Source organism: Acomys russatus, chromosome 16 (genome assembly GCF_903995435.1).
Source record: "Acomys russatus chromosome 16, mAcoRus1.1, whole genome shotgun sequence".
Classification (NCBI taxonomy): Eukaryota; Metazoa; Chordata; class Mammalia; order Rodentia; family Muridae; genus Acomys; species Acomys russatus.
The window spans coordinates 18359854-18371748 of NC_067152.1; the positions used below are offsets into that span (position 1 = coordinate 18359854).

The window sequence follows — 11895 nt, forward strand, 5'->3', positions numbered from 1 at the left end:
GCCATGGTGGGCAGATATTATACTGCTACCAGTAGACCAAACCCAGAAAAGATCTACCTTTGTTTGTAATCTCCTTTTGTCCAGCACACATTTATGTTGTCGGTCCTTAGAAGAAAACCATTGCTTAAAAATTCCAGTTTATAAGTACTGTCACTAATGCCATCTTTGACCAATATGCAAAGTCATGGTTTACAGAAGTAGCACAACAAAAGTCATTGCAATGGAAAGCTACATTATATATATGTATAGGTATACATATATAATGTAATTTTAAAGTAATTCCAAAATTTAAAGAGAGGATAAAGATAAATGGAAAATATGACCTAGAAACTACAAAAATTACAAAGATCTAAACCATGTCAAACCTGTATCCCAAACAGGGCATGTGGGAGAAAGAAGAGAAAGAAAGGACTCATCATGAAAATAATACAATAACTTATGTCAAGTAAAAAATGCCACGAAATAAAATGGATCACCAAGGTCTAGAAAAATACTTAGGAGGTTTTTTAAATACCAAAAACTATTAAGAAGTAGTTATCTGACCCAAATAGGCAACTATTATCATTAAGCAGGTTCTCAAAGAAATCAAAGCCAACCTTGCTTTCTTCTCCAACCAAGTCCCCAAGGCTTCTGGCCAGTAGCAATCAATCACCTGTGGAACACTGGGTGAGATGGACTTGACAGTCTTACATTTAAAATAAACTTTCAGTCTTAAAAGGGAAATATTATTTTTCTGGCTACATAGGCTGGAGCAATGTGGTTGTCTAAAGTGTCAGTTTCTATGAGACAAAAGTATCCATGCATAGGATGATAAGCTGTCTCCATCAGTGTTCATTTTCCTGGCCCTTAGCACTCTAGGAATGCTTAAGAAGGGCTCATTTTATGAATGAAAAGAAAATAGTGGGCTAGGCGTGAAAATTCCAGTGACGAATGTCAGAAGAAAATTGGGTATCATTTATAAAGGAAAAAAATGCACATGATAAAACTATCTTCTATATAAAAATCTCTCAAATTTTACATAGATACCTCTAGCTTTCCTATAGGGAAAAATTATTTTGCCCAATTTAAACAGTGTTGCATAATAAAACACGTATCAACGTCGTCTCAGACTATCTTGTTATATTGCTATAGCCATTAGCATGTAATGTATCCTACAGAACTTCACTGGTGACCATGAACTTCGAGGAGGTGTTATATAAAGAGCAGAACAGGATCACCAAGAAGGCTCAGTGCCTAAAAATATTGGTCGTGCAGGACTGGTGGATGACCCTGCATTCAATCCCTGGAGCCCACCGTGGAAGGAAAACACTGAATGCCAAAGGTAGTTGTCCTCTCCCTTCCACACAAATATCATTTAATATATACACACACACACACACACACACACACACATACGCACACACATACACATGCATACACACACATACACACACATATACACACACATACACACACGCACATACACGCACACACACACATACACACACATATACACACACATACACACACACGCACACACACACACATACATGCACACACACACATACACATACATACACACATACACACACGCACACACACACATACATACACACACATACACACATACACACACATATACTCACACATACACACACACATACACACACACACACCACGACCAACAGCTAAAAACAACATAATAAAGTAGAAACAGAAGTATCACCTGTAAACTAAGACTATCTCATACAACAAATTAATATGGAATGACTGTAAGTATATTTTCAAAGACTACTTAATAACCAAAAAAATTAAAAAAAAATAATGTTTCTTAAGATTGTAAATCAAGTAAGAGGCCTTTAAAAGCCAATGTTCATGGTTGATATGCAATTACTTACAACGTCATCTACATATCAACACTTCCAAGGTTACTGTTGGTAGGATCTGGGATTTATATTTATAAGGTAATTTGTAACAACTTGAAAGTTGAGGATATTGCTCATGGGCAGTCATAGACCAGCTCTTATTGATGTTGTTAACCCTCCCTCAGTGTACACCCAACGAATTGAGAGAGATTAAAGCACTAAGCACTCTACACCTGATGGTTCTGTAACATTATGAAAATAATTTGTGAATGAATAAATGTCCTATAAAATGCCTCAGGATTTGGAAATGTTTTAACAAAACAATGTATCTTGGGAATCAGTAAACAAGAGAATGATATTAAAATTTTCTCCAGTTATAAACAACATAATAAGAACCAGAAAAAGAAAGAAAAATAAATGTTCCCGGAGATTGTGCAAGGCAGATAATGATTTCTGTCCACTAGCCTTTTGCTTTAACTTTATATCACGCTAAACACATGGTTCTAATTCCTGGAGACCATTGATGCTATAAAATAGCATGATCCTTTCAACTTCTTAATTTTCTTGCAGTCCTCTAAGTTTATGCATTGGATAGCGTAATATAGAAGATTAAAAAGAATTTCTAAAACTAAATATTGGGCATTTTTTGAAAGATCTCCACATGGTTTTGAAGATTAAAAGAATCTTAAAGCAAAGTAATGTGTTATACACAGCTACATTTACTTAAAAGCTGATTTAAATTCTGGAGGCTATGTTGTAGTCAGATAATTTAGAATATATTATCATCTGTTTATTTGGAGTAATATAGCCATAAATTTTTCTCAAATGTAAAGAATTTGTGTCTGTGGTCACTGTCCTATTTAAAAATCCATTTTTTCTTATTTTCTTATTTTCTTTCTTTCTTTTTTTTTCTTTTTCTTTTTTGTTTTGTTTTGTTTTGTTTTTTGTTTCTGTTTTTTGTTTTTTAAGACAGACTTTCTCTGTGTAGCCTTAGCTATCCTGGGCTTACTTTGTAGAACAGGGTGGCCTTGAAGTCACATTGATCCACCTACTTCTGCCTCCTGAGTGCTGTGATTAAAGGTGTGTGCCACCATGCTCAACTAGTCATCAGGGAAATGCAAATCAGAATGACTGTGATATTCCACCTTACACCTATCAGAATGTCTAATATCAAAAACTCAAGTGACGACACGTGCTGGCAAGGATGTAGCAAAAGGGGAACACTCCTCCATTGCTGGTGGGAGTACAAACTTGTACAACCACTTTGGAAATCAATCTGGTACCTTCTCAGAAAATCAGGAATAGTGCTACCTCAACACCCAACACCAAGCTATACCACTCCTGGGCATAGACTCTAAATATCTCCACCATACAACAGGGACATTTTCTCAACCATGTTCATAGCAACTTGATTCATAATAGCCAAAATGTGGAAACAATCTATATGTCCTTCAACCAAAGAATGAATAAGAAAACTGTGGTACATTTACACAATGGAATACTACTTAGCGAATACAGAGTCCTTTTTTTTTTTTTTTTAAGATTTTATTTATTCAAGGTATATGAGTGCTCTGTCTGCATGCACACCTGCACACCAGAAGAGAGCATCAGATTCCAGTGTAATTGGTTGTGACTCACCAAGTGGTTGCTGGGAATTCAACTCAGGACCTCTGGAAGAGCAGACAGAGCTCTCAACCACTGAGCCATCTCTCCAGACCAAAAGTTAGGCTCACAACTCAAAATATAAGCTAATACTGTCTTTATTTATTTATTTATTTATTTATTTATTTATTTATTTATTTATTTATTTATTTTTGGTTTTTAGAGACACAGTTTCTCTGTGTAGCCTAGGCTGTCCTAGACTTGCTTTTTAGACCAGGCTGGCCTCGAACTCACAGAGATCCAAAGAGAGGGCTCAGTGGCTAAGCTCACTGACAAACAGCTTCAGGGGATCATAGGCCCTCTACTGGACTCTGTGTGTACTGCCCTTGCACATACACATGCCAACAAACACACATAATTTAAAATTTCAAAAAAAAAAAATCTTTAAAAAGTTACTACTAATATTTTATAACTGGAAGGCCATATTTAAATAGATTTTACATTACAATGTATTAAAATGAGTATTTTCCTAATGAGACAAGAGGCACGGCCAGCTTTCGCATACTCACACTCTTGGGGCTGGCTGTCTCGCAGCCTTGGCATCGAAGCTGCCAATGTGAGCGGCAGGGTCTGATCCACCAAATGCTGCAGCAGATGCGGGGCAGGGACAGCTCTCCTGCTCTTCTGCCTGTAGTTGATGGCACGGGGCAAAGAGAAGGGGGGATATCTCTTTCTCACCCATGTCACTGAATAGCAGACAAGTGGGGAGGCCAGCTCTCCCATGCTCATACCCTCACGCCTGGCTCATCAACATCCCCATCAACATGGTCAGCTCTGCTAGGCTACCCAGGTGAAGTGCAGGGCTCACTTTCCCAAGTGCTGCAGCTGATGAAGGACAGGGACCCCATCATCTGTTATTCACACCAAACTGTTCTTCACTATCCTCGGGTCTCCAGTTCTACCTCTCTTCCTTGCGCCCACATCCTTCTGTTTCTCTTTCTCTTCCATAACTCTACCACTTATTTGATCCTCTTAGTGGCACCCTCGTGGCACCCGTGGTCTTTGGATGTCTGAGGTGGTTTCAGGAGTGGTCTCAGGAGTGTTGTGCCCCACTAGTGCATGATGGCACCAGACAGAGGGGTCACCTCGAGCGTGTTTGGCCCCGACCAGGTCTGCGTGGTGCTGGGCAAGTGTTCGTCTCAGACTAGCTCTTTATCCAGGGTCCCTTCACAGTGGTATGGTGTTTGTTTTGGGCTATTTCCTAGCGCTGCTTGCGCAAGTGGCCCTCTGACTCTGGCTCACTCTGCCCTAATCCCGTAAGGTCCCAGGCAGGGTTCTTCTAGTCTGCAGCTTGCTTCCCATCCTGACAGCCCATCCGGGACTTCCTGGAACTGGCCTGATGATGGTCTCAAGGCTTGCTTTTCTCAGCGAATGTTTGGCCACTCACTAATCATTCAGATATTCCTAGGTCAGAACACTGAGAGCAGACGTAGCCTCGCTCCTCTCTGCTCCATCGTGACGCACATGTGACACAGCAGCTGTATCTGCAACGCTTCTAGGGGCAGAAGGAGCTGTACTTTTAAAAGGGCCTTTTATGCAGATTTTCTCTCTAATTCCAGTGGACTCAGGGAATGAATCTGGTTAATGAATTGAGTGGTAGCTATTTCATAAAACAATCCATAAAGTACAGGGCAAGTTCCAGAAGAATGCAGAGCGAGAGCACATGCCACAACTTTCTCTACATGTTATTTTGTCAGTATTACCAAAACATTCTATGAAAGTGTAACCTATAATATTGTTCTTAAAAGCCAGTCTTAAATTGAGCTTTGTAAGATACACTTTTACATTTAAATTTCACAGTACTGTTGATCAGAACTTATTTCTAATTTCTATGAAAGATAGAATAGATTTTTTTTCATTTCTATGGATTATAATAAGGTGAAAAAAATCAGATTTTGTGTAGTTTAAATTATGCCAGTGCATTTTTTCATTGTGGTTTTGTAGAACTAGAATCAATAATGATCTATGTAAATTGAATTAAGCCTGTTCTGTAGCGAGAGAATAACCAAAATGACATTTAAATGCCTTTCTAGTCCCAGCTTTAATATTTTCCCATTATGCTTAAGTTTTTAGCAGCAAGTAAGAAATCTGTATATATTATTGATTGGTTTATATTATTACAAAACAAGATGAAACACTTTATGCCTTGCAGTGCTGTGCAGTATCCTTGACTAGGTAAGCTGAATATTTCCCTGATCAATAATCATGTTAGATTCAGCTCCATGTGTCCCCAGTGCAGTTTTATGAGCGGAGAATGGATTGTCTGCAGTGCGCTGTTTGCACATCACCCCAGCAGAAGCGAAACTTCGCACGTTACTCGATTTTATTTGCCAGGTAGGTTGCCCATCTTGGTGAAGTATTTCCATGCTTTGATAATAAGCTTCTAGTACATCTCACCCCATGACAGGGGAGCAGAGTCACCGAGCAGAGCTTTGTTTGTGAACTGGTGTGTTTACAAGAAGGATGGACAAGACCAGTGACCTTAGTTAGAGACGGAAGCAGACGAGAGGTCAAAATTTTCTTGATCTAAAAGAAAATAAAAATATATATAAATTGTAAAGGATAGGGGAAAAAAATGACTTTACCATTTTAACCGTACACAATTTTTACTGTGTTCACAATTCCTTAAAGGAGCGATCATGAATTATAAGGAAGTTGGGGGACGGTTAGAGATAGAGAAGAAAATGGGGATTTTGATGCTAATGAGATCATAGGTAGATGTTGGCTTGCAAAGTAAAAGGCTAGTTTCTCTCTTATAAGGAGAGGCAATAGAAATGAGAGAAGTGAGGCTAAGAATGTCAGTTCAGATCCCTCTGAAGGCTATGGTATCCTATTATCTAGAAGTACAAAGATTGGTATATAGCCTGTGCTTTGGTGAAGGATTTTTTTAATGTTTCCTGTGTGCACAGGAGTTTCCCCCAAAGACAGTGAATGGATTGGTTTCTAAGAGCAACCGTCTGCTCCCTTCCTCTCAAATGACATACCCCGTCCCCATCTAAAGGTCGCAAGTCCACTAAGAGGATCAGCTGTTAATGTTCACACCACCCATAGGAGCTGAGTAACCATCCTGTGCATGTATCTACCAATATGCTAGATGATCCAAGGGCATGCAATTTGGGGACAACACATCTATAACTTAAAAATGTAGCATCAAGAAGTTGTAAATTAATATGAACCAGAAACTTTATATATAAATGCCACACATTCTTTAAAAAAAATCTATGAAGTAAGAATTATTATTTATCTTTTGTAAATATATTCTGAAAGGTTAAAGGTTACTAACATCAAGTGGAGGCATGCCAATTCAGATAAGTCTCTTGAAATAGCCATGTGTGTTTCAGTCATCCGCTGCACTTCATGCTTTTGCAGAAATTATTCTGTCAATAACAAACTCATTAAGCATTTTATACTTAATAATTTTATCTAGCACTTGAAAATTCACTTAGTTTTTATATAACTGTCATATATTTAATCCTCCAATATTGACTTTCACAAAATTATGTTAGCAATTAAGACAACATATTCCAAAATACCTATTAGATGGCTAATAATTCACATTAATATTTTCCATTAAAAACCCATTTTGGGCAATGGAAATAATCAACATTGTCTCTTTAAATCTAACATGCATAATTACTCTCAGATGAGAGATACAATCTTAATGACATAATTAAGAGCAACATACAAGAAGCATTCCATTTCGTGACTCGTTCATTTCAAGTTATTTCATATATGTGTAGTCAATCACACATCGTCACAGTCGTGTGTTATACTTTTCCTTCTATCTACACCATTAATTCCAACTCTTAAATACAAGAATTCGAAAAAAAAAAAAAAAAAAAGAATTCGATGTGTTGAGATTCAGTTCACACTGAAGTTGATGGTGTCTTTGTACCTAACTATAAACCAAATACACCAGAGGACACCTATGATATGGTTAAGTTGTAAAAGGTAGTTATCTTCAGGATATTTGCCTTCAACAGTAGTTTTGAATCATTTTCTCCTGGTGCAATCTTAAGTTATTCATAAAAAAAAAACACAGCGGCAAATAATAATTATGACTTCATACCTTAAGAGACTAATTTCCATGTCATATGGTCAACTATGCCTATCCTTGTAGAGGACCACATCCTAGTTGGTTTTTATTGGTCTTATCTGTACAAAATTATACAACTTTCAGATAAAGAAACTTTGACTTCTTCCTTTCGTATTACCCATTGATCTCCGCTTATTGTCACATTAGAGGAACTAAACTTCCAGCAGTGTATGGAATAGGTAGGGATGGTGTGGACATCCTTGTCATCCTCCTGTTATTGAGTGTGTCTCCATTTAGACTGATGTCAGTCACAGGCATGCTGTAAATTGTCTTTACTATGTTGAAGCAGGCCCCTTATAACACCAGTCTTTCCAGAACTTGTGTTATGAAGGGATCTGGATTTTGTCAAAGGATTTTTCAGCAGGTGGAGATATCAGCACAAGTGGAACAATGTCCTTAACTTAAGTTCTAAAGCATTGACATTGCTGAAGAAGGATTTCGGGGAACAACTTCAAAAAGTATAGGTAATTAGTTTATGAATAAAATGTCAGTCATTCAGAAAATAATCATAAAAAAAATAACAAATAGGCTTGCATTGAGTGAAAACAAGTTTTCTAAGGAAAGTAAAAAATACCACAGACTATACACAGGGGAAAAAAAGACACATGATAAAATAGAAACTCATCTTTGTCAGCTATTCATGATAAAGTATAGTATCTAGAATATTTATGAAAAATACAAGAAGAGTAAAATAAAATAATTCCTCCTAAATCCAATCAATGAATAGACAATTAAATTCAACAGCACTCTTTTAAAGAAGCACAGATAAGTAATAAATGTGTGAAAACATGTTCCATACATTTAAACATGAGAGAAATGATGAACACAATTTCTTTGTGGGTCTATCTCACTCTTGTCAGAATAGCTATCATAGGAATATAAACTAAAACAAATGTGGTTTAAAAAGAATGCCTAATTGTTGACAAGAAAATAAATTGCACCTATCAATAGGAAGTCAATGGAGGTTCCTCAAACAACTACTGATGGAGCAACTATCTGATCCTAATCCTGAGTGTATCAAACTGGAAATGATAGAGACATCTCAAATGTCATATTTAATGTATCACTGTTCAAATTGGCTTTCTCAATGTGTGAATGTGGAGATAATATGTGCCACACACAGATGTACACACACACACACACACACACACACACACAACACACCACATATACATACAAATACTCTGACACATATACACATGTGCACACTGACATACATCCATAAACACACAATATTACTATCCTGCTATAAAATAAATTGAAATTCTGCAATTTGTAATAAAACGAATAGGACAGGAAGTCAGCATGCTAGGTGGATTCATGTAAAATAGATTTAAAAAGACAAATCATGTTTTCTCTCATATAAAGAGTCTACATTTAAAAATACATGAAAGCTGAATGAGGAAAAATATTTGGGATGTAGAAGGTAATCCCAGAGAGGAGAGATGGGGAAAGCAGAGGACTACAGGGCTCAACATAAATAGATTGAATAAAAATGTCAGTAAGGATAAGAACAAATGCATAGCTAAATACTAATATATCAAAAATTGAATAGGGAATGGAGGCAAAACTAAAATCTCTTAATAAAAATAAAATATAGTCATTAAAAGTTAGAAAACGCAAGATAAAAATAATTCCAAGTTTATCAATAAATACCCATTCAGGTTAATGAAAAAAATCATGAACTCTCGTGTGGTTCTAAAACAAGCAAGATCTAGTTACATGTTGCCTGGGGTATGCGGTGCTAAAATCCAAAGAAACTAAAGACGAAAGTAGAGCGATGGAAAAATATATGACTAAAGTCAAGCAAAGGCGGCTTTATAAACCCAAGATAAATGGATTGATTTCATGATTTGCAACTTAGGCTTCTTGTTTGCATGAAATATATATTACATTGAAAAAAAAACTTAGAAAGCTTCAGTATGTATGGGTCTTAAAATATTGTTTCTAGAAAGATCTGAGTGCTACAGTAAGGCTCAGGTTGGCCACAGACACACGGAGGGCTGCCTGCTGCTGGAGGGAGAAGATATCCAGAAACCTACCCACTGTGGGCTGTAGACACCTAGAATCCAGTTTGCCGCCTTGTCACTCAGCACAGGCAGAGGATTTTATCCTGGAGCCTGCCAGCTTCTTGTGCTTCCTGCAGCAGGCACCACTACAATTGTGAGTGTGTGATGGTGAGATGGGAGAGGAAGAGAAGCAGAACAGTTTGGGCATTATGAAGAGAGGTAGAACTGCATACGCAAGGGTAGAGAGGAACAGCCTGTTGTGAGTAGCCCTGCCACTTGAGGCCGTGGGGAAGTCCCGGCTGCCAGTGAGGTCCATGTCTGCGTCCATGGCCATGCAGTGGCAGGGGTCCATGTCAATATCTGTGGCTTGCTTATCACTAGAGACCATGCAGACATCCCTGATCTGGGCTGCCATTGCCTGGGACCATGTAGATATCCAAGGGCTGCTGGCTCTGTCACTCACTGGCACTCTGGAGAGCTGTCTTCACCAGTTGCAGCATTCAGGAGAATGGGCTCTGCTCATTGCCTGGGCAGCACAGTGGAGCTGGTCCTTGTGGCAGGGGAAGCAGGTGAGCTGTCCAGTGGGAGAAATGACCCCTCCACTTTTCTGTCATGAGATGGCATGGATATGGAAGTCATGAGATGATGCTCCACCCCCACCTGCAACAGCCAGGAGAATATTCCTAGGGTCAGGAGAGCAGGAGAGATGTCCCTGTCCCTCATCAGCTGCAGCACTTCCATGAGTGCACCTTATACCTCACCTGGGCAGCACAGTAGAGCTAGCCCTGATGGTGAAGACATGGGAAAGCCAGACAGGAGAGGGTTAGAGCAGGAGAGCTGTCTCAGCCCCTTGCCAGCTGCAGGCCTTGGGAGAATGAGCTAGGTGCCTGGACCTGGCAGCACAGTGGAGCAGGCTTGGGTGGCGTGGGTGTGGGTGAGTTGGCGATATTCAAATAATTGACTTTTGTTGGGCCACAAACAAAATACCAACAACAACAAATAATATTCTACAGAATGACTTCTGTATCAGATCTCTGTAGCATCCTAAATGCACAGTAAAAGAACAAAGAATAAAAACATTACAAATGACGAAGCCTGTTTAATTCTGGGGACATTTTAAAAATATATCATTTAAAATCACTTATGGTTTAAAAATGAAATATTTGAGCTGTTAAATGTTTAGAAATGACTAATTTCTACCTACTTGCTCATTCAGGTAGAGAACAAAATCATTTTTAAAAGGATATAAAGTTTTGGATATTAAATGCTTGGAAATGAATAATTTGAAGTTACTCTCATTCATTTATTAAATACAACTATTAAAACAGTAACATAAACCTATAGTAGAAAATCAGAAGCATTGAATTAGAGAGCTTTCCAAATAGAACATTAGCATACTACCAAATTAAAGGGCCAGAAATAATAGAGCTAATATGGACAATGGAAAATAGAAATATTAAAATTCTCTGGATTATCAAGAATCCCAAATTATGCCTCTTTCATATTTTCATAAAGAGAAAAAAACAACTATCCCATAAGATTGATAAAGAAATGCCAAAGGGTTGTGAGTGACATTGGCCTTGGGGAAAATTATCAAGAACTCTGCATTTCTGCTTGCGTATCGTGTGTGTGTGTGTGTGTGTGTGTGTGTGTGTGTGTGTGTGTGTGTGTGTGTACGTACATGTGTGTGTGCATATGTAGGTTTGCATGTGTGGGTTTGTGTGTGTGTGTGTACGTGAATGCATGTGTGCATGCATGCGTGTGTGTGTGTGTGTGTGTGTGTGTGTGTGTGTGTGTTATGAGATACTGATTCTCCACTACTCCTCTTTCAACTTTCTTTTTGTAGAAAATGAAGACCTAGGTAGCACTAATCTTCCACCGCCTCCCACATTTTGAGAATTCCTTGTTTTGATCTGAGAGCCACCTGTTCTTAGTAACAAGAAATAATCTGTCAGAAGTGAAATAGGGGATGGATAGCAGGACCCCCACCCCCACACATCAGAAGCAAGCACTTGAATTCTTTGTTTAAAGCAGGCTTGAGGGGATGCCACCGATGATCAGATGATCACAGTTGGATTTAGAACTCAGGTTTTCAAAATGATGCCAAGAATACATGTCAAGGTAACATCTCCTTTGAAAATGTTAACCTACTTTCATTGATAGTACTATTGCCCAGAATTTACTTGTGAGAACGTTCCATTCATTAAAACAACAACAACAACAACAACAGCAACAAAAAGCAAAACAAAACAAAAACTGTCTTTCAGGGGTCAAGGACACCACA

General features: G+C 38.2%; 1 non-coding gene across 1 annotated transcript; it reads right to left on the bottom strand.

Annotated features, from left to right (window-relative positions):
* Positions 1-4876: 4876 nt before the first annotated feature.
* Positions 4877-5012, bottom strand: LOC127200892 (small nucleolar RNA SNORA17). The gene has a single exon (XR_007832112.1). It is a non-coding gene; the product is annotated as a small nucleolar RNA SNORA17 (small nucleolar RNA).
* Between the last annotated feature and the right edge of the window lie 6883 nt (positions 5013-11895).